This window comes from Sturnira hondurensis, unplaced genomic scaffold (genome assembly GCF_014824575.4).
Source record: "Sturnira hondurensis isolate 20B ecotype Veracruz unplaced genomic scaffold, ASM1482457v3 Scaffold0004068, whole genome shotgun sequence".
In the NCBI taxonomy this organism is placed as follows: Eukaryota; Metazoa; Chordata; class Mammalia; order Chiroptera; family Phyllostomidae; genus Sturnira; species Sturnira hondurensis.
In genome coordinates this window covers 814,716-838,784 of record NW_028076699.1, presented here as the reverse complement: position 1 = coordinate 838,784, position 24,069 = coordinate 814,716, and positions in this window count along the sequence as shown.

The window sequence follows — 24,069 nt, the reverse complement described above, 5'->3', positions numbered from 1 at the left end:
AACTGGTAGACAGTGGACTTCAGAGGTGAAATGATTTCCCCGAGGTTGTAGGACTTAGAGAGGGTGAATGATTTGCCCAATGTCATACAATTGGACCTTCCCTCAGAGAAAGCCTGCTGGTCATTTGGGGTTGAAATTGGGTCTTTGATGGGTTATCTTCCCTCAATAGCTATTAATCTCCTGTATTGAGAACCTACAAGTGTGTGAGAAACACGAGACAGTTTAAATCATGTATCAGTTTTGGAGAGCAGAGCAGATACATTCTGAAAGCAAAACACCCGTGTGAGAGGATGGCCGCTTGTTCACAAGGAGCTGCTCTCCTCTCCCTCCTGGATGATACAAACCCCGGTCTTCAGTGGGACACGAGGCTGCTCAAAATGAAGCCAGTGCTGTGTGGTCTCCGCTACAGCTAGTTGTTGCCATGTAACTAAGTTCTGGTCCGTGGGATGTATGCAGATGTGGTGTGTGGGACTTCCGTGTGTTCTTAATTGCAGAGGATGTGCCCTCCATCCTGGTCTTCCTCCTCCTGGTGGGAGGGAGTGGGCTTTATAGTAGAAACCATGCATAGAAGACAGACGGCAGAGCAACAGGTAGAAGGCCTGGGCTAGCTCTTCCCTTTGGACTTCTGTTATACGTGAAAAATTAAACTTCATGATTATTGTGAGTTTCTATCATATGCAGCTGACCATAATCTTAATGACACCACATATCAAATTTTTCTCTTAATATGTGAGAAATGAGATGGTTAGAATGGAACCATCCCTGGGGCAGAAAAGCCCAAGTTGGAATTCTCAGAATGTGTGACCTTCAAAAATTTGCATGGATGAATATTTTAAATAAATTAATTTTATTTTTAGAAAAATAAATACATGAAAGTGATATTAAAAATTATTTAAACACAAAATTTTAGATGATGAAGAGTTATTTAGCCTTCCTGTGCCTCTATTTCTACTTTTGTAAAATGGGACTAACAATACTTACATGAATGTGTGTATGTGTGTTTACATGTGTGTCTGAGTGGGCATAGCAACCAGCCTGAGTGGCCTGTGTTGTGGAATCTATTAGAAAGGTCATCAGAACAGGTCTGAACGCACACCGGAAGTGCTCGGTAACTCTTGCCTTCTGTCTCATGGCCTAGTGTATGTTAGATGATGCAAGAGAGTTAATGGTGCATAGAAATAGTGCCTTGTCTTCAGGAAGGTCACAGCAGAATTGAGTAGATGAGCCTTGTATGAAAACATAACACCCAATAAGATGAATGCTCCAAAAAAGTGCAAAGAGCTTCCTGAACAAGAAAGAGCCAAGTCACAGAGCAGGCGCAGAGTCAGGTGGACTGACAGTTGAGTTCATGAGGTATATGAGTACAGACAAGTTAGCTCTCCTCTCTGAATCTCAGTTTTCACATCTGTAACAGGGGAAGAATAATATTCATCACCATGTAAGATTATTTGGGAGTATCAAATTAAAGGAAGCATGTTAAAGTACTAATCATAATGACTTGTACACAATCAATGATCAGTAAATATAGCTAGTATTATCATCATTTTGGGCTGAGGTGATCAGGGAAAGCTTCCTGAAGGAGGTGCATTTTAAGCTCAGATCACAAAGATGAGTAAAACAAGGGAAAGGCCTTCAAGGCACAAAACAGTCTATTTGCAAAGGGCAAGGAGGAGGAGGAGTGAAAGGCAACTCTGAAGAACAGCAACACATCTACTGGGCTAAAGTGGGGGTACAGAGAGGAAGAAGACCAGAAAGATAGGTTGAGGTGTGATCAAGAGGTCCTTGAATGCTAAACTATGGGTTTTGACGTTATTCCATATGTACTTGGCAGCTGTGAAAGATTTTTTTTTGTAATATAAACACGGTACAGTCCCAGTGTGTGACTATGGCAGGTTGCTTAAGTTCTTAGAAGGAAGGTTAACAGAGGTGAGGCTGAGAGCCCAGTCAAGACAATAGATGACGAGGGTGTAGGTTAGGCCACTGGCCCTGAGAATGTAGAGGAAGTGATGCCTCTCGGTGACAGCCCACTGGGCTCAGTGACTGGCTAGGTGTGGTCCTTCAGATGTTCTTGTGAGAAAGGGGAGTGGACCTGGCATGACGTCTCTGTAGTTGCCCCATCTTGACCCTCCTCGAGGGATTTCCCAGGCGACATGCTGGCCTGGGGGATTCCTGGGCACACCTGTTCAACAGGACAGCTCTGCTTTCTCCTGAGGTCCCAGGTTCACCTCAGCCCATGACTCAGTGTGAGAGGCTGATGGTTTGGCTCAGTGACCCACAAAGAAAGGTTAGTCATGTCCAGCAGAGCAGGGGCCGCTCACCCCAGCCAGAGTGGCCTGGATTGTGGAATTTAGTAGAAAGTTCATCACCGCTCTGATGAACTTTCTGAAGATGCCTGGCTCGGTCACTGATTGCTGGGCAACTCGCTGAACTCCGTGCACTGTTTTCTCTCCGTGTATAAAATGAGTAAGCTTCTTGGGGTCTGGAGGTATGAGATTAGATAGTAAATCGTTACCATGATTCATTCCACCACTGCTGACCTGCTCTTTGCCACTGTGCTAAAGGACAGAGGAATGAATAAGACGTAGGCCCTCCCTTGAGGGGATCCAGTCTCATGGGGAAACAGAGAAGTAAAGAGAGCACAGAACTTTCCAAGATATAGTTTCACATTTAGTAACTCACTGAGTCATCTCATATGAAACAGAAACAAAGTACACCCCTTTGACAGATGCAAAAACTGAGAGCCAACCAGGCAGTGATTTGCCCTGCTGGTGTTCCTGCATCTCCTTGGACACAAGTCCATCACAGTCTTTAGCACTCCCTACTTGAGTTGGAGGTTCAAATGTTTATTTATGCCCCCACCCTTGGAACTCCCTACAGGCAGGGCTAGCTTCACGTTAACTTGTTGACCACCGACATCTAGACCAAGCTCGGCACCTGGTAATAGAAGGCTGGCGGGCAGAGGGAGTGGTGGGGGAATGCAGCTGAAAGTTACAGATTATTGTAGGCCAGAGGCAGGTCCGGCAGGTCATTTTACATTTCTCCCTGTTTAATTTACAGCAAAAACTCAGCACCGTGGGTATCACTGTCTCTGTGTTATAGGGAATGTGCCAGAGGCTGAGATGAGTCATGGGATTCACTGAGGGTCACATTGAGAGTAATCCAAGAAAATTCAAACCCAGAGATTACCCAGGAGATGGGAGGTGTGTGTGTGAGCGTGAAGTTGGCGGTGTGGCCAGCAGTGCAAACCCAGAGCCGGAAAGGTTCCTGCAGAGCATTTAGCCAGTTCCCTGGAAGCAACTTTCTCCACCAGAGCTGCCCTCGGCTTTTAGTAGCACCTGCGTCCTTTCCTTTGGAGCGCCCAGCCGCCCGTGCCCTCTCCCAGTGAATACTTGTTGAATAAATGCTTAAATGGGGGAACGAAGGCCTGATGACGTCATCACGAATGCCGAGTGCACTAGGTGCCAAGGCACTGGGACCAGCTGTTTACTTGTATTTTCTTTTTTCAGACGGTCAACATGATGACGGAGCACCATTGTGGCCCCAGTTTTACAGAGAGGAATTGAGGCTTAAGAAGTTGTCCTTGGCCTGAAGTCACAAAGCTAGTAAGTGGCTTTGAGTAGAGGCCTATCGGCTTCCAAAGCCTGAACTACACCAATCGCTACTTGGAAGTATGAATGGACTGGGGCTCCCAAGGTCTTCTGAGAGTGACAAGTTCACAGCAGCTTTGGCTTTTCTAGAAGGGGTATTTCCCACTCACTTACTGATCCGACTGTGGATGAAAAGAGCCCTCTGCCTCCTGGCTCCCTGGAGTCAGAGAGCATTTTCTGGGCCCCTCTGGATCCAGCTGCTTTTGAGATGTTGAAGGCCTTCACATGAGTGTGTGCATTAGCCCCCAGCCTGAGGGCTTCTCCAAGGTACCTGCTGAAAGGATTCCTCAAGAATCTCCACACAGTGGTAACCAAGAGAGGTCTTAAGAAATCAAGCTAACTGGAGGAGAGGACAGTGAACAGGAAATCGGGACATGAGGGAGTCGTGAGTCAACATTGCGGGAGCGGCTGCCAAAAGAGATAATGTGAACTTGGGTTGTATCACTAGGAGCATAGTGTCTAAAAGGAAGGGGACAATGCTGACCTCACGCCGGCAGCTGGGACTTAGATGGAAGCTTAGGGCGACCCTGCTGACTTAGTTTAACTTCTCTGTGCCTCAGCTCCCTCATCTACAAAATAGGGTGGATATAGGTAAAGCACTCAGAACTGTACCTGTCAGTAAAGTTTGCCATCATCACTGCCATCACTTTTCATGTGTGAAAGTAACAATCTCAGTATCTAGAACATAACAAGTGTTCAAGAATGTGTCCCCTTTCTCTGCCCACTGCGCACCCACCCCCCCACCCCCCGCCACTGCCCTCTTCCTCCAGGGCATCTCTGGGATACCAGCTTCCTCTAATCTTCTGACTTCTAGAGAAGCTTTCAAGTAGCACAGCATCGATTTACAATAGATTCAGAGGCATCTACCCACCTCCCTCTGTCTAAATACTCTTTTAGTGAACAAAGAGGCTGAGCAAGGAGAAAGCCAACTCATACTTTTAGAGGCTTCCCGCTCAGAACTGTGTGCTTTATCAAGTGTTTTTAACTCCATTGACTCATTCCCTCACTGGTTCATGACATGACAAGCAGAGAGAGCACTGATGTGGAAACTGAGGCACAGAGAGCTCTATTGACTTACCAAGGACCACTAACAACAGCAACTGGAGGAGCCAGGATTTGAACCCAAGGCTTTCTCCCTAAATGCCAGCATTGACATCAGGTATTGCCCAGCCGCTTGCCTCTGGCCACACATCTCCTTCCTCCCTGGGATTCTGCTCGAGAAAGCATGGGAAAGGCACTCAGTCAGGTCCCCAAGTGTGAAGCCAAATCCTTGCAGTGTTAGGAAGGACCCAGGAAGAGAGAGGAGCCTGGAGCCCTGGATGTGTCTGCATGAGCCTGCGTGAGCCCGTGGAGCTGGAGCCTCACCTGGGCCAGCCCTGTTTTCAGTGGCTGAGGAGGGTGAGCTCCACCAGCAAGGCCCCTGTCAGGAGCCCCGTGTCCCCACAAGCACCACTCAGCAGAACTTCCTCTGATAGTCCTGCACCTGTGCTGTCCAACACAGCAGTCATGAGCAACATGTGGCTCATGTGACTAAGTGATCGTTATCTCTGTTTTACACCCCGGTCAGGGAGCTTGTCACAGTCGTACAGTTGGCAGGTAAGGTTGCTGGGACTTGAACCCAGCTTGTCTGCCCCGAAGGTAAGCCCTTCGCCGCCACACTAGCCTCTGGTCCCTTTCCCGAGGAAAGCCTGCGCACCCTTCTGAACCCAGACAGGTGATTGGGTCATGTCTGCCTGTGCAGAGGGGCCTCACTTCCTGCCCAATCCACCTGGACCCAACTCTAGAAGCCACCTGTGTTATTCTACTGATAGCAATGTTTGCCCTTCCAAAACCAGAGCCATAAAAGGCAGCTTTCAAAGTCACTGCCGCAGAAATGTCAACATGAAGGGGGGAGGCCAGTCGGTTTCTGAGGTGGAATGTCACCTCTGGGCCTCCCCAAAGGCTGCCAGAAGTCCAGAAGCCTGGGGTCTAGGCCTGCTTGAACCACAAACATGCTGTACTATCTTTGGCATATTTCTTACCTTCTCTGGGCCTTGTTTTAGTCATCAACATAAGGAGGGGGTGGGACTTAACCTAAAGACCTTAAAAGGCTCCTCTATCCCCGAAATGTTCAGTGTCCTCTGCTGTGGATACTGGGGCAACCCCCCACCCCCACCCCCACACTGCAGTGTGATGACTGTCAAACGCTTTATGTAGCGATCTTCAAAACAAAGCCGTTCCCAAACAGGGACCTGGGCTTTTTTCAAAACCTCCAACAATGTTACCATTGAAGCAGTAAAGCTACTCATTAATATCTCATAAAGAGTGATTTTGCGATTTTCTTCATGTATGAAAAACGTCCCCCACCCCCAACACTGGGCCCAGAGCCCTAGAAAATCAAACCGCAGCCAGACCACGAGGATTCTACAGAGCTCAGGTGTTTGGACAAATTGCCCACACTTGAGAACACAAGGCAATTTTCTCAACTTTTAAAATGTTTTCTGCTCCCCCCTCCTCTGCCCCTTTTCTGGGGTTTTCGCCCTTGCTTGTAACTTAAACCACAAATAACGCTTTAAGCCTCTGGCTGTGAGCGGAGTCCCGGCTGCCAAGAACAGCAGGGCTCACGCGGGCCCTTTTTCTGCCGCTCATAAAAACAGCTCCGCAGAGGACGGCAAAACGTGCATTTTTCTCTTTCTCCTCTAATTGATAAAAATGCTGCCTTTCTTGTGGGCCGGGGAGAGGGCAGGACAGACTGATGTGGATTCATGGTTGGCAGATAGCGATCAGCCGCTTTAGGTGAAACAAAGCCCAGCCATGGCAGCCCTGCCCCGCCACCTACACCAGACGAACCGCCCCCCACCCCCCACCCCCCATATTGGCTTTTACTTAAGTCCTTTATTCAGAACTTGGTACATACAGGTGTTCACTTCATGTCTGTGGTCGAGTGAATGTACTTGTACATTCCTTCTTACTCTCAACATTCAGATAAGCATTCATATTCTCATTTTGTAGCTGAGGAAACCATGACTCTGAGAGGAAACCCCAACTTATTTAGGGTCACTCATGCAGTTACCTGGTAGGGCTGGTGTGTAAACCCGGGCTGACACCAGACTGGACTCCCGAACCCACCTTCTTTCTGTGTCTGTGCTCAGCCACACAGGCCAAAGAAGCCTTTGTTCTCAGCTCACAGATGAGGCCGAGGCCTGACAGACAAGGCTTGTGGAACAGACTTCTCTTCTGCTGGGGCTTTTTCGGATGAATTCCAAAATTATTCCTACGGGGATGATGCTTACAACAGAAATGCCGGCTCAGACCTCTTTCTGGCCGCCTTCTGGACATCACTGCCTGGATTTGTGCCCAGTTGTATGGATGGAGCATGGGCCATAGTTGGTGCTTACTGTTGGTTGAATAATTGAGTCAATGATGGCCCACAGATACTGTACTATCCAAATCTGAGCTGATCTTACCCACTGCTGACTCTCCAGTCCCAAGGTAGGGCTTGGAAAATAATTCTTCATTGAATGAATGAATGAATGAATGAATAACTAAAGGAATGGATTTTCCTTTCCTCTACCCCCGCTCCCATTCAGTTTATCTTCTGAATTCTCTACTTCTGCTAAAGACACCACCACGTCTCTCCAATCTCTCAAGCCAATAGCCTGGGGCTTCCCCTTGGATACCCCTTCTCTTACATGACTCACTGAATTGGTGACCGCATTATTTCAATTCTGCCTCTGACCCATCTTTCGTGGGTCAGCTCAGAATTTGTTCCCTCCTCTCCAAGCCGGAACTCATGAACGTCTTGCCTCATTATTTAAAACTGTTACAAGGAAGGAACAAAATCCCAAATAAAACTTCTTTAAGCAAAAAAGGATATTTAAGTTAGAAGAATTTTGGGAGGATCACAGCAGAATTGAAGGTGAACCTAAATCACCAAGCTCAAAATTACCAAGCTCCAGGAAGGGCACAGTTGGCTGGAATGGAGGCCGTCCTTCTCCCCTTCCTCACTTCTGTACTGGCTTCATTCTCTCTCGCCTGCTTTCTCCGTGTCATAGGGACTGAGCTGCCTCTAGACTTGCATCTTTCTTTCTAGGGCAGTCACTGCATTGGAGGAACTTTATTAATCTCTTCTTTTCCCCACAGGGCCTAGTACAGTGTTTCGAACGTACAGAGTGTGCTCAATTGTGGAGCCTCACGCCGCCCCCTAAAGTTGGATGAGGTGGGCACGGTCTGTTGAGGCAGAAGAGGAAATGACTGAGTGTAGGCTGAGACCAGACTGCCTGGGTTTGAATCTCAGACCTTTCACTTACTACCAGGATGGTCTAAGGCAATTGACTCAACCATGCCTCCACTTGCTCATTTATGAATGGGGAACAGTAATTGAGCCTACATCATTAAATAGTTGTGAAGAGTGCGTTAACAAAGTGTAGGTTCTTAGAAAGGTGCCTGGCATAGAGTGAGCACTCATTACAGTTTGGCTGCTGTAAAGACGATGAAGCTGCTGCTGCTGCTGCTGCGGATGAAGGTTCATGTTAATGCTGGTGAGGATGCTCTGCCTTTGAACTTAGTCCCCTCTTGAGTGGTTTTGCCGGCCTGTGTGGAGAAAGCACAGGCTTTTCACTTAGGGGATCTGGGCTGGAGTCTTTTCTCTGCCAGGCAACTGACCTCCACTAAGCTGATTTCCCTTCTCTGAGATTTGTTTCTTCATTCACAAAGTGGGTGTGACCTCTCTGACTGGTAAGGAGGTCATGAACTAGGGAATGTTGAAGGATGTATAAGTTTTGGAACACCACACTCCGGCCAAGGCCTCTTCCTCCAGGAAGTCTTCTGTGACCCTCACCCCTGTTACACAGCCGCAACACTCTATGCTTCCTCAAGCAATGCACTCATTCACAGGTACTTCTTCCTAAGTGAGTACCTATTATGTGCTGAGAGTAGAGCTGTAAAGAAGACAAAATTCTTGCCTTTTTAGAGCTTATACTTTTATGGGGAGACAGAATATAAATAATTAAATAATAATATAACTTCAGACCAGTGCCAGAGGACTTGGGGAGGTGTCTCCCTAAGTTCACCCTTTCTTGGCACGCTCTGCTGTCTTTCCCTGTTTGTGTATCCGTTTTCTTCCTCTGAAGTGAGCTCCCGGAGGCCAGGTGCCCCATTGCACTCAAGTCTGTAGCTCAGGTACCCAGCACAGTCTCTGTATATTGTAGTAACTCAATCAGAGTTCATTACTACCCACCATGGTTGAATCTAAATGATCACTCTGACACCTGACATTTTCTAATCAGTTTTTCTTCACTAATTTGTCCAAGCAGACTGTTTCCCAGGGAGCCGAGGTGAGACATCAGCCTGGCAGCTGGGCAAGTCATAGAGAACTGCCTGTCTGTCTGTGAGCCAACAACAGTCGCACTGGAAGTCAACAAGGGAAATGGAAAGGGAGAGACCCCGGCTCCGTAAGGCGCGCACCCTGGGACCTGTGCCAGTGTGAACACGGCTTTCCGGGTGAGGATTTCCCCTCATGGAATGGGAATAGCAGCTGAGGCCGAGGAGAGATAGGGAACTGCCTGTGCTTTCCGAAGGGCTTCCGTTCACAGTGTCGTATTTATTTAAGCTTCATAACAATCCTTGGTGTGTACGTATTTGCATGTGTACATATTTGCATACGCCTCAGCCCCCCCCTTCACCCCCCCCCCCGCAAACACATACTTTTTCTGATTCAAAGATGAAGGAAAAAAAGCCACAGAGGCTAAAGGACTTTCTAAGGTCACCCATCTAGTAAGAAACAGAAGGTAGGTGAGGAGGAGGGTCTGGAATGAGCACATCCCTTGGAACCCTTCAGGTCCATAAAGTCAGGGGTGGTTTAGAAGGAGGGACTAGGGATTAAGGAGGTTCCACAGGACCAGAGAATCGTCTCTCCCTCTCCAGCTCAGCCTCCACATTCTTGCTGCCATCAGTCCCTGGTGCAGAATGGAAGGGGACAATGGCTTCTGGTGATGGCTGCTGGCGTGATTAGTCCCATACCATGTGTCCAGCCTTTGCACCTGACGTTCTGTCTTGCCCAAACCCTACACTCCAGCCACATGTGTTAGCCTTTGCTGGGTGGCACTATTACTCTTTCAGGCTTTGTCCCATCAAATATGCTATTTCTTTTGTCTAGTGAGCAGGGGACGGGGAGAAAAGAAGTACCTCTTTTTATAATTACATTCTCCTGAAGTATCACCTTCTGATTAAGACTAAGGTAATACATTACATGACACTGTGTGAAATGAAAAAGTGTGAATGCAGGACCTTGAGACAGTAGAGAAGGTGGTCAAAGGACACACCTTTTTTAAAAAGATTTTATTTATTTATTTTTAGAGGGGAAGGGAAGGAGAGAGAGAAAAAAATAGCAGTGTATTGTTGCTTTTCGTGGGTCCCCTGCTGGGAATTGGCCTGCAACCTAGGCATGTATCCTGACTGGGAATCGAACCGCAGTTATTTGGTCTGCAGGCCCGCACTCAATCCACTGAGCTAAACCAGCCAGGGCTAGGACACACCGTTTTAAATATTTGACTTCCTCAACCAATCAGGAGTGCTGCCCCAGCCCCAGCCCATCAGGCTAATTGGCTCCTGGTATTAGCACCTGGCCATGCCTCCAAGTTGTTGGCCAGTGTCTGGCACATCAGAAGCCACCAGGACATCTTTGTGGAAGGACCAGGAGAAGCAGAGACGTGAGGCCACAACGAGGAGTCAATCTCTCCCCCCTCTGCTGGGACTTCCCTCTTTAGGAACATAGTAGGCTGTCAGTTGGGTCCAAAACACAGCTGTGGAGAAGAGGAGGAGGAGGAGGAGGAAGTAGAAGAGAGGAAGGAAAAGGGCTGGGGAGGGGAAGTGGGAAACAGGAGGTGGGGGAAGGAGACGGGGGGAGGATGTGTGGTGGGAGTTTAGTGCCTCTAATATCAGTCCCTGAACCTCCCCCAACTGCTGGAGGAGAAGTCCAGCCTGCCCACAGGACCGAGTGGGAAGGCACTTCCTCTGAGGAGCTTGGAGCCCTTGTCATCTTCTCACATCCTGGGAAGCTCGGGAGGGGCTAGGCTGCCTGGATCCATTTTCCTAGCCAGCCCTGCTGGCTTGGGGTCAGACCCTGAGAAGACTGGCTCATCTGGGTCAGGTCCGGCTGCCCTGGGTCTACATGAAGTTTCCCAAGAGCTAGTGCACTGGGGTCCAGATAAGTACCTCCCTGGGAAGCCACAGAAGGGTGACTCAGAGAAGGGGCTTCCCATGTCTGCTACAAGACTTCTGAACCACAAGGAGACACAGATGCAGGGCTGGGAAGAAGGAATGAACAATTAATTTTCAAAAGTACATAGTTGGAGGAGAGGTTTTGTGTAGACTTAAGGGTGAAGGAACCCTGAGCTGCAAGAATAAGGAGAGCACTCCTGGTAGTGAACCTAGTTTGTACCATATGGAAATTATTATCAACGGCCCTATGCGCTGCATGCCCACTCTGTGCCAGGGGCTTTCCCTTACTGCCCTACCCTCTGCCACCCACCGCGAGGTAGGCCTAAATGTTCTCACCTAATTATGGAGGAGACTCAGATAGTCATTGAACACAGAGCCCCCAGTATTCAAAGCCTCCTCACTCTACAGCTACAGACTGGGAGGCTGGGGAGGATAAGTAACTCGCCACAAGTAAGAGCCTCTGGCACCCTGTAAGAACTGCAGGCAGAGCTGAGCCTCCCACCCTGCTCTGTGGCCTCTCCATCCACCACACCCGTCCCTTCCACAGTTGTCAGGCCTTCGCTTTCAGAGGGCACAGGGGGCGGAGGTTCTATCGCAGTTTCAGAGAGATGGCCATTCACAGGATTTCCAGTCCATTGCCAGGTGCCAGGGCCATCTTCTCAACCGATGGCAGCCTCTCGACTTTTTCCAGTGCCAGGGCACCGTCGGCCCTGCCAGGAAGCCATCAGGGCCCTGGGCTGGGACGCCTCTCAGGGCGGTAATGACAGTGCGTCCATGTGCTGATTGATAGAGATGGCAGGAAAGGAGCAGCCAGGAGGGAGGAAGGAAGGGCCGGCAGAAGTCCGGCAGCCGGGGGGGCCGGTGGCCAGTGTTTCCCTGTAGGGAGAGGGCAGGCTCAGGGGACTGGCTTCCTTGTAAACAGTTCGACCAGCTCTAAAAATACCCGTCCTAGACAGGGGACACTGAGCTCCTCCAGTCTGCTCCAGGGCCTTCCCAGGGGCCTCAGCTCCTTTCCTGAAAGGTCAAGGGGTTGGAAAGAGAGTCTTGTGAAGAGTAGGATTTCCTTAGCAAGGAAAGTACAATTTTTTTTCTCTAGTGCAAAGCAGAAGGAGGAGGCTCTGGGTTTTAGCTCCAACAGCAGAAGGCAAAAAACCAGCTTTCCTGAGTTCCTGTCCCTCTTTAGTCATCTGAGGCTTGGGCCCAATTCAGAGTCCAGTGCTGGAGCCATATTCACAGCCTGGAATGAGGGCCAGAGAGCAAGCCCTGGACTGGAATCTCCAGCTGTTCCCCTTTATGAGGTGTGTGACTTATGACTCAGCCACTCAATGCCTCAGTTTCCACATTTATGAGAGGGAATAAAAGTAGCGTTACTTCACCGGGGCGTGGAGAGAATTAAATGAGATGCTATATAAAGCTCTTATCACAGTGCTTGACATATGGTAAACAATCCAAAAATGCTTATTGTTGTGATTTATATGGGCAGATATATCTATTTTCTGAATGTGAACTCAAGACTTGGTTTAAAGGGAAATGTACTAGGTAGGTGAAAAGAATGGTGTGGATAAGAAGAGGGAGAAAGAGTCTGAGTCATAGGAGATTCAAATCTGCGCTTCGACAGATAGGGAAACTGAGGCCCAGGGCACAGAAGGGAGTTGCCCCAGGCCACACACTGTGTTAGCAGCTGCCTGTGGAGTCAATACAAAATAGCAGTGGGATGAGACTATTAGAACCCCAGGCACTCTAGGTTTGCCTCCCTAAGGGTCGGGGGGGAATGAGGCCTTTCATTGATACGGCACATTGAAGTGTGTGGAAAGCCCTTTGCAAAGGGTAGTGCAGACCTCAACAGATCACTGCCAGGGGGCTGAGCTCCCCGACAGGGCCACCTGATGGACCTATGCACAGGTAAACAGAACTCCTCCCCGGCGGGGCTGTCTGGGCTACGCATCTGTTTACCGTTTCCCGGAATCCAAGGACCATGGAGAAGAGGCACAGGCCGGAGAAGCTTAGGTTGGTCTCAAGGGGAATCTTCACACCCTGTGCTATTTCGTTTGGTAGGCACTAGCCAAAGGAACACGTGAAATATGGCTGCATCTAGCTTCCAAAAATTTAACTGGAAAAGAAAAGAAAATAAAATAGTTCAATTTTTTTTCATTCCATGTTAAAATGACATTTTTAGAATCATTGGGTTAATTAACGTATATTAAAATTAGCTTCACCTGGTTTTTATACTTTTCTCCTGTGGCTTCTAGAAAATTTAAAATCAGGCGTGTGGCTTGCAGTATCTTCTCTTGGGCAGTTCTGATTCTAACCACTGCTTCTGTGACCCACCAGGTTCTAAGCCTGTCATCACTGGAGAAGTTAAATAAAAAAGAGGCACTGTTAATGGGATTCTGATGGATAGATAGATAAGCTCTGTAATCCCTCCAGTTCTGATTCAACTGTGATTCCCAGACAGTGCTCTGAGGAGCATTTGCTACTTGGAACATGAATAAGTGTTACGGGAAAAGAGATTGGTGACTGCGTTAATGTGGAAAATTCTTGGTTTCAAAAAAGGTAAGTTCTTTACTCCTAGACTTCTCAGGATGTTCAAAACACATTAGTGTCCTGTGAGTTTTTAATGACGAGGACACTGTGTGAAGTGTTCCCTGTGTTAATTGGTCACAGAACCTTATTCTCACAGAGCGTGACCAGCAGATAATTTATTATTAAGTTCATTGCTTGAGAATTGCTATCTACAGGTTCTCAAAAGAGCATGGAAATCTGTTGTCAGCCCTGGAGTTCAAATTCTGGCCCACATCCTAGGTGACTTTGGGCATGTTATATCACCTTCATCAACGTAAAATGAGAAGAATATTGACCTCTCAGTAAAGCTTCAAGAGTTATTGTTAAAATCATAGAGAAAATGCAGTGTAGTGACCGATGCATGCATAGTGGGTATTCAAGAAATGGTAGCTCTGATTACTGAAGCCCAGAGAGGGAAGCTGGCTTCACCAAGCTCACATAAGAAATGAGTGATGAGTAGGCCTTGAATCTCCCGCTCTGGGCCCTGGCAGTTGGCCTTGCTTCTCCTTGCTAAGCAATGGCAAATTAGAAAAAACAACAACAAAACAGTTCATCAGAGGGGGTAGAAGGCTTTCTCCAATCTGGTGTGATTTTAGGTTAAGTCAGTTTTAAACTAAACACACTGTTTCCTTCTCTCCCTCCCTGTCTTGTCCCGTCAGCCCTGGTCAAAGGAAATCACAGCTGGCCCTGAGGGGTCTCCCCTCTCTTCCCCCCACCCCCATCCCTGTCCCTGCAGTCCTTGGAGCTCCCAGCAGATGGTTCACTCTTATCAGCGGGCTCCAGGCCAGAAGAGGAATCCTCCGGTCACATGTGACTTTCTGGAGGGAGGGAGACCTTGTAAATAAACACAGCCCACCCAGAGGAAGGGGGAAGGGCTAAGGGAAGAGAATCCTTGACATTTGGTGACTGGACCAGGATTAAAGGCCACCGGGCATAGCCCTTATTGGTCATTTCTGGGAGGAATCACCAATCTGCTCAGCTTCCCTGGGTGACAAGGTGGCCTTTAAATAGCCCTGAGAGCTGGGGCATTCCCAGTGCGCTGCTGGCTTGATCCAGGCCTAATCCCTTGCCCAGGACTAACCTTTCACAGTTTACAGAGCACTTTATCTCCCAGCTCAGTGCAGTCCCACAGAACTCTCCTGAGAGACGGGGGGCTTATCTTCACCCCCAATTTACAAAAGAAGAAACTGAGGCTCAGATTGTAAGGGAATCACTCCTGCCAGGGCACTACAAGTTGAGCCTGGGCTGAGACCTATGTGAATATTCTGCGACAAAATCCAGAGATCTGCCCATCACACCGCAGCGTCCTCTTCCCATGGGTCTTCCCTTGTGCCCTGTATTGAGCTCCATGCCCTCGGTGAGCCCTTCTTCTCCCCAGGGAAGCCCGACCTCCAGAGTGCATGGTATGTTCACTGTCTTGGCAGTGATGGTTTCACAGGTCTATACCTATTGAAGAATCGTGCGCTCAAAATGCATGCCGTTTACTGTATGCCAATTATGCGTACTTCCATGAAGCTATTAAAAAAGAGGAAGATAAGAGGCAGAAAAGAATGAAGGAGATTGGCAGGTGTATCTTTCAAGAACTCTGAGAAATCTTATAATGTGGACACAAAATTCTACAGGCACGTGGGTAAGAAGAGGGAGCTTCTTCCCCAAATTGAAGAGATAGGAAAGACTTCTTGGAATAGATGTCTGATGTAACTCAAGGTATGGATAAGGAGGTTTTAGGTTAAGAAAGATGAAGGTGGAAAATACGGGTAGAGTTTGTCTTGGGGAATAGAGAAGGATGCACCCCATCTCCGCCACCACACACACTTTCTTTTGATTCTTGGAGGCCTGAGGTTAAAACTAACAGCTGCAAATCTCTCTTTTCTTCAGAAACTCAGACACACACCCTGCACTTGGCAGGCAGCTGGTTTTGCTAATAAGAGTCCTGCCCTTCTTCCTCCCCCACTGAGCAGCTCATCCCTTTAGGTCCCGCTGAGGCCCTGTCCTCTCCGATTTCCTCTCTGAACTGCACGGCCAAATGCCTGCTGGGTGAGCCACTGACAACTCAGCTCCCAGGGCCCAGGGCTCCCTCATTTCAGCTTCTTCCAAATGCCACAGAAAAAGGAGATTGTGGCAATTTGTGTGGGAGTGTGACAGGATTCTAGGTCCAAAATGAAAATACCCTTTTTTTCCCTTCCATACCCTGTGGCTTACTAATAGACATGTGACCATTGGAGAATTTTGAATAATGAATTTATTAGAACATACGGTGATAAGCAGTAGAAAATTTAAGAATTGTTACCATGCTGTGCACTGATTGTTGGGTAATCAGTGCTCCAAAACCAATTCTGATCACTGCTCTTACAGTTCGTAAAACATTAAGTTGGTTTGGACGATCCCATTATTCATGCCTTTATATTAGGAACTATTCCAATGACATGTGAAACCCACATACGAAATTGTGGGTTAGATCTTGCTTTTCAATTTCCTTGACATGTTTGTTGATTTTAAACTGCCCCTTTTCAAAAGTTTCTTTACTAATTAAATAAACCAGTCAGCTACATTCCCTGCATCTAATTCAGCTCTCCAATGTAAGCTTAGTTCTGGAGTCGGTTTTCCAACCTTGGCTTAAGGGACATTAGTCACTGAGAGCAAAATGTGGCATTTGAACAGCTGTTCCAGGCATTCGGAGTCTAGGGCCTACAGGTTTAGAGAAGCGGGGGAGGGAAACCAATATTTATTTACTGAATAACTCCTTGTGCCAGGAGTCCAGGCCTTCACAAAGAGAATCTCTTTTAACTCTCTGAAGAGCCCACTGAATTTTCTTTTGGTTTAAGATCTGTCTTCCCTCGGCACAGCAAGTGTAAAAAGTTGTCCAAGAATCCCACAGTTTGTAAGTGGTGGAACTGGGACTTGAACCCAAATCATATTATTCTAGAGCTCATACACTTTAACACAGTCCTCATGTCACCCTCCCAACCCCAAAACGTAAGTGCCATTATTATCAGACCTGTGTTCCAGTTGAGAAAACAGAAAATCAGAAAAGTAATCTTCTCAATTTAGACCCTGCAGACTGTGTGATCCTTGGGCAAGTCACTTTCCACATCCCACCATCATCCATCCGTTCATTAATTTGATGTTTTTTCTGTCCCAAAGGACTGTCTTGTCCACAGAGATGAAAAGATACATGAATTATGGCCTCTGCTCTCCAAGAACTCATGATCCAGTGAGCAAGAGAAACATCTAAAAAAGTGATTGACGTGTGAGAAGTGCTGTAAGAGGTACATAAAAAGAGCTAAAGGAATAGAGAGAAAAAGCATCAAATTCCTTAGTAAAGTAAAAGTGCGGGAACCTCTGGAGGGGAGGGGACATCGCATTAGTAACTCTGTGCTCCCCAGGCAGACAGAGCATCAAAGGCAAATATGATGCAGCCCAATGGCAGCTCCGTTGGTACTGAGTGCCTAGCCCCTGCTCTAAGTCAGTACCAACTCAGGGATTCTCACAACGCTGCGAAGCAGGTACTAGAATTCAGACTACTTTACAGGAGGGGAAAATAGGCACATAGAGTCTTGCTGCTGTGCCTACGATCATCACACAATAACTTGCTCATGATCCCACGGCTAAGAAGGAACTGAGCTGGAATTCAGCCCTGGGCAGCCTGGCTTCGCAGCCTGCCCTCTTAGCTTCTGTGCTCTGAGGGTTTGGGGGTGCCTGCCAGTGGTTCTTCATGGGTAAGGCCAGTGATGAGACTGGCCACATAGCAGGAATTAGGTCCAGAGAGTCTTCCTTTCTTCATAAGACCTTAGATGTTTTTGGTATAAGGGCCCTGGACATCTTGAGATCCATTAAAATAATAATGTTGGGATGTATGTAAATCTGTGTGTGTCAAAGAGCGACATCACCTTTCTCTCTTATGAGGCCAATGTGGAAGAATGGTCTGCCGACTCTATTTGCTTTTGTCTGGAACTGTCTCTGCTCGTTGTATTGGGCATGCTCAGTGTATTTTCTTGGCTTCAGTGTCAGCATTTGAATCCTTGTTCTTTTTCTGTGTTCCTTTGATGGACTGGAGAGCCCAGGAGGACAGAGCTCTTGTCCACCCTGTTCTCCACCACCCCTGGTGCCCAGCACAGTACCTGACACGTAGTAGTTCCTCAAATAAATATCAGTTGAAGGAATTACTATTTATTGAATGGACTCTTGAGTCTTTGGTTAATAATCTTTTATAGAGTAAGTTACTAGTTAACAAACCTAGTTTGGTCAACAAAATATTTCACGCTGTGCAATCTATGGGGTGGGAGGTAATAACAGAAGGGTCTTTTGAAGATGAAAACTGTAGGGACCATTAGCCTAGATTAGCAGTGTACAAAATGAAGCTGAACTTCTCAAAAGAACTTGACTTCAGAGCTTTTGATTCAGTGGGTCTGAGACGGTGCTTGGGCTTCCTGGGTGATGCGGAAGTCACAGGGTCAGTACATCTGGGGATGGCAAGTATGGGTCTCTTCCTTTCCTATTTTTTTCCCTTTTTCCCATTTCTTTCAGCTTGTGCTTGAACACTGAGTGCTGGGTGCTTACTACCTCACATGGAAGGCTGCCCACGCCTTGCAGCAGCAGCAGGAGCAATAAGGACACTGATTCAGTGACCATAATACACTTCTTTAGGTGACAGGCACTGTCCACACGTTACCCAGTCCAAAGGCTAGGCATTGTGTATCCTCATTTTACAGTGAAAAAACTCAGAGGTTTAGTGGTTTACCTAGTGTCTCAGAGGTGGTGAGGTGGTGAGGGGCGGGAGCAGGATTCAAGCCACCCAGCTCGTCTGCACAGTGTTTGTGCATTCCCCCCCCTTCCCCCGCCCCCGCCCCCGCCCCCGCCCAAATCTGGAGCCGGTCCCTGGCAGGGAGGGCGGGGCTGGGGTGACTCTTGGGGAGGAGGAGACGGAGGAGAGGAGCTAGGCCCGCTGAGCGCCGGCCCAGCCCAGACTCCGCTCCGCCCAGCCCTCCCAGACCTCCCCATAGAAGGTAAACCCGGGCAGGATCCCCGTGAGGGCTGGCGTGGCCTGGAGTCCTTCGGGTTTCAGTTTCTGAAAAGCGGGCCCTGAGCAAACAAGGGCAGGGAGGAGGGCTCTGGAAGCTTTCCCAACAGATAGCAGATTAACTCCTTGCTGCCTGGGCGCCACCCACGTGGGAACGGGCGGGTTCCCAACGCGAGGCCTCCCTGCCAGTCCCACAGTCTCTGTTGGCGGGCAGGAGGGCGGGCACCCCTGGCTCTTGGAGACACCTGAAGCCCAGGAGGACACACACTGGCCTGCCCCGACACCGAGGCTGGGGCAGCTCAGGGTCCAAGTCAGGCTCTCTGCGGCACATCTAATCTGGGCGAAAGGCCGGGGTGAGGGGCCTATGAGAGGTGGGGGGTGAACCCGGCCCTGGTCTCCAAATATGGACATATCTTCCTGCTTCAGGTGCCTCTCCCTTCCTTACTGGGACATTCCTGTTCCAACGTGTTAGCAGACCTCTTAAAATGTTTGTTTTCTTTCTGAGAAAGAGGCTGAGGGACTTTGCCAAGACCAACATGAACTCCAAACACAGGGCATTCTCTGTCTGTCGGAGGTTTTTCTGGACAGAAAGACCTGGGTCTAAATACTAATTCTGCCACTTCCCAGTCGGTGACCTTTGTGTGAATTTCATAATCTCGCTGAGCCTCATTATCCTCATCTATAAAATGGGGATAATGATACCTATCTTTAAGATATGTTCTGAGGAGTAGATTAGATATAGATTACACATATTAAGCACTTAGTGCCTTCAGTCAATAGCAATTAACATTATTATCAATTATTTTATTATTATAGATGACTAATAATGACTCTCAGGATTATTACTAATGCTACTGTGAACATAAGTGTAAAAATAGGCTCAATTAAAATTTTTTACTGAGGGAAATAGTTTTATGGGAGGTGAATAGAGGAGGAGGAGTAACACTGGGTCAGGAAGTGTATACATGTGATCTAATTTAATATTCAAACAGCTCCATAAGGCAGGCGCTATTATCCCCATTTACAGATGAGGAAGTTGAGGTTCCGGGAGGTGAAGCAACTTGCCCAGGTCACACACAGAGCAAGTGCCTAGTGTCCAGGCCTCCTTCCTGCACAGTGCGTCTTGGGCCCCAGACACTTCAAACCTGCCTGCCTCAGCAAAAGTACCTCCAACTGCTGGGAATTCTTCTCTTCCCTGCTCTCATCAACTTAGAGGAAAACAAGTCAGCTCTGGAAACTGGAAAAAGGTCACCTCCTCCAGGCAGCTTTCCTAATCCTCTCCCCAATCCCTCTTTTGTCCTCCTGGTACCTTGGGCAGGTAACAGTGCACCCCTGTGGGTGTCTCTCCTCTAGGGAATGTGCTTCTCTGAGGCAGGCACTCTACCTTTTTCTCACTTTGGGAGGGTTGGTGTGGTGTTCTGGGGGAGAACACAGACTTAGAAGCCCAACTGTCCAGACTCACATCTTGGCTTTACTACTTGCTGCTGTGAGGCTTGAATAAGCAACTTAACGTCTCTGTGCATCACTTCCCTTACCCATAAGATAGAGATAAACAATAAGATCAGCCCCAACAAGTTGCTGTAGAGATTGAATGAAGTATTTGTACATAAAAGTTATGAATCTCTAAGTGATAGATGTCCAATAAATGAAGACAGGACCGGTAAGGTTCTGAATTTTGCTGATTAACAGAAAGTGAAACATAAAAAGAGTGTCATAGGGTTAAGAGCATGGGGTCGATATCAGGAGGCCTGAGGTCTCATACCTGGTCTGACTCTGTCTTAATGTGTGGACTTGAGCTTGTCTCTTCCTCGCTCTGAATTTAATTCTTCTACAAAAGGAGAGGTTGGGCTTCCACAGCCAAATGGTCTTTTAAGAGTAATGCCTAGTAATATTAACAATTAGTTTGTTGCCTGTAGGACCTTTACTTGTACAGTGTTCCAAGTTAGAAGTAGAACTCAGAGATACAAGTCTGATTAGGCACTGGCAGCACAAAGCTCTGTCTACCACTGGCAGATCATTTTACTAACCGTGATTGTTGCCAGCTTTTACTGAGCATGTGCTAGTGCCTAGCATTGAGCCAAGTACCATTATTATTCTGTTCATTTTCCCCCAGAATCGTATAAAAAGGCATTACTGTGATTACCATTCTACAATTGAGAAAATAGGGGCTCTGGGATTGTACGTAGTTGGACAGGGAGTAGGATCCTCGTTTGTCCGGCTTCATTGCCTCCTGCCTGTACGAATCCTCTCTAGAGTGTGCCTGTTTAAATACCCCTGGGGACAAGGAGGCTGCTATCTTTCACGCAAGTTCATTATTAAGCATTCTGAATAGCTAAAAAGTGTAAAGCTGCCATTTTGTTTTACATCACCACATGACTTTGGACTTGAATTCTAGGCAGACATGATTTGGGTAGGGAGTTTGTAAGTTCCCCCAAAGGAAGTCTTCAGAAACAGATTACAACAGGTTGCTCCGAAGGCAGAAGCCTCAAGCCTGTGCTCTTACCTCTGTGGACCTGGCCCTGTTTCCTTATCCATAGAGTCCTGCCTGGGCACAGAGCTGGGGGTTGGGGTGGGGCATGTGCTAAGATTTTCCAGTACAGCTTAGGTTGGGATTTGGGTGAACTCAAAGCGTCGGATTTTATGTCTATAGTCGATTGAGACACATTCCCTTGGGGGTGGCATTTGGAATGTAGTGGGTCAGAGAACACATTAACAAAAAGTTTGCAGCACATCAGGACTTCTAAACTGAAAGGAGAAATTGGCTGCAGGATGACTGATTGTGTCTGGCTCTGTTCGATTTGCTCTCTTTCCAAAAACAAGTATCATGTGTGAATAGACCCAGAGACTCATCATTCTCAACAAGATAAAATCCAAACTCCTTAGGGTGGCATTCAAGGCCCTTCACTATCTAGGCCCACTCATTTTTTTTACCATCTTCTCTAACCATGTCCCCAGTCCCATTCCCAGCAGAGAATGCCACACCGTTCCTTCCATACTCCAAGCTTGTTCTTGTCTCCATGCTTTCCCATGTGCTGTCGCTTTTGCCCAGGGCACAGCAACAGAGATCACATCTCAGTGACAGAGATCCTGTTTTAAGACTTGTTGGATTCCCTCTTCCACTTCTGAGACTCTTCCAGACAGTCCCTGCAAAGAGAGACTTGTTGCTGCCTCTGGCTTTGCAACTAATCACACAGTAACTCAAGGAACATCAAATGGAAATATTGAGAGTTAAGGCACTGAGTGGGCCTCCAAAGCTATTGTGGGGAAACCCAAACTCATAAGGCTAAATATCAACGTGGTTTGGAAAATCTGGTATCACTATCAAAGTAATTTAAGGATGATACAAGTACGTGCTGCTCATTTTGGGCAGTTTGCTCGCTGCATTAATATTATGCTCGAGTACAACAGGGCTGAGAAGCATTGTTAGGGGAACCTCTACAGCTTGTTCAGGAAGTTAGCCAGGGCACAGAAGCCTGGCCTGGTGCATCTTCACATACCATTTCATCACAGGCTCCAGTGTGAGTGGAATGAGATGCAAAGGCCCCCTTTTCATAGTACAGAATGTTAGCATAAAGCGAGGTGACCATATGATCTCATTTTCCCAGAAAGTTTTGGTTTTCACCCAATGTCCTAACATAATTCTCAGTAGTTCCCCTTTTATGGTCAAGCATCCCAGTGGGGGAGATAAATTACATGTCACTCTAGCACGAGATAACCAAACAGGAGCTTGTCTAGGGGGTTGCTTTTCTAAGGCTTTGCCATCTGCTAGATGCCAGTCCACTCTTCCAGATTCGACCTTTGTCCCCTCCTCTGTAACGGAATAAATAGCTCTGCCCACACACTCTCATAGCACTGGGTACTTATTGTCATTTTTTTTTTGTCACTAGGCATTGGGCCTCCTCACCAAAGACCACTGCATTTGGGGTATGTCCCTGCACAAGTCCTGGACATAGTAGGTTCTCAGCAACAGGTGGTGGAATGAAAGATTTTGGAAAAAAAATATTCCCCAAGAAGTGTTTGTTTTGCTTTATTTCATTTGCATTCATCAAAAATAAATAAGTACTTTATTACTTTATTTAACTTAATTCTTTATACCTGGACACTGTAAAGTAGATATGATATACTAGTCTTGGAGAGGGAAGTAAGAAAAGTGACAAGAAGTGCCCAAACGTGATTTTTTGGTGGTTGTTAAACTTTGAGGCAATATCAAGCCTCTTTGACAATCCTTTAATTTGACATTTGAATAGTGAGTTCATTTGTGCTACATAGAGTTGGGCTTTTTTCTTTCTACTCTTTGGTATTCTTTCTTAAAATTATGTAATTTTTTCCCTGGCATATAAACCCGAAAAAACTAACTATCAGAAGCCCAAAGAATTTAAGCCACCCAACAGAAGCCTCGCAGCTAGTAAGTGGCAAAGCGGTATTTGGACCCAGCTCTCTGGATCTACGTCTCTTGATCTTTATACACCAACCCTCTGATGTTTCGGACTGGCAGAGAGCACTGGAGTGGGGACACTCTTCTCTTGTCCTACCTGGAGTTAGAATGTGAGCTCCATGCCTCAACTGGGCTTTCGTGGGTGAAGTTTAACTTTATACGGCTCCAAATTCAAAGGCATCAAAAAGAAAAAAATGTGCGTGAATTAGGGTTTGCATCATGGCATTTGGAGTTAGGCAACCTGAGGTTCAGATCCTGATTTCCCACTTACTTGCTGAGTGACCTTGGTCCAGTTACTTAATGTCTCTGAGGCTTAGTTTCTCTATCTTTAGAATGGGGATATAGTATGTTTTTTGTAGGGTTTGGTGAGGGCTTTTTTTTCCCTTATAGATTTTATTTATTTACTTTTAGAAGACAAGGAGGGAGAAAGAGAGGGAGAGGAACATCAATGTGTGCTTGCCTCTCACACGCCCCACACTGAGGACCTGGCCCAATAACCCAGGCATGTGCCCTGACTGGGAATTGATCTGGTAACCCTTTGGTTCTCAGGCCAGCGCTCAATCCACTGAGCCACACCAGCCAGGGTTGGTGAGGTTTAAATGAAGTAGCATTCTGGATTCAGTAAACATTAAAAAATTATAGGCATTATTATAGTTATATTAATATTATATGTTATATCTTTATCATTAGGTATTAAAATAAAAATAATTATTATTTTTAACTCTACAACTGAGGCTTGCACTGAAGGGGAGCTGATCAATTTCAAACAGGAACTATGCAGACAGTTCTTTCTGTCCTGATACTTGGATTCTAGACCCACAGGCAGCCTGACCTACGAAATCCGTTTGTGAGGGGGCGGTGATTGGAACTGGAATTACACATAAAGGAGCCTGTGTGGCTGGCTCCCTTGTCATCAGACATTTCCCCATGTTCCTAAATTTCTCGATATTGTGCCTTTTTTTTTTTTTGGTCTTGAGCTTTGCGGAACTTCCTGCTGGGTAGTTTTAGTCATCCTTCCTACCAGTTTGCAAGAGTCAGTTATAAACCTGGAAATCATAAAAAAATGTCCTGATATGTCAGAAAAAAGAGAAACAAGCGCCTCATGTTCATTCACATCAATACCTGTTACTAGTTCTTTATTGTTACATATTTAACAGTGACTTTCTTTTCTTCCTTCTCTTTTCTTCTTTCTCTTTTTTATCACC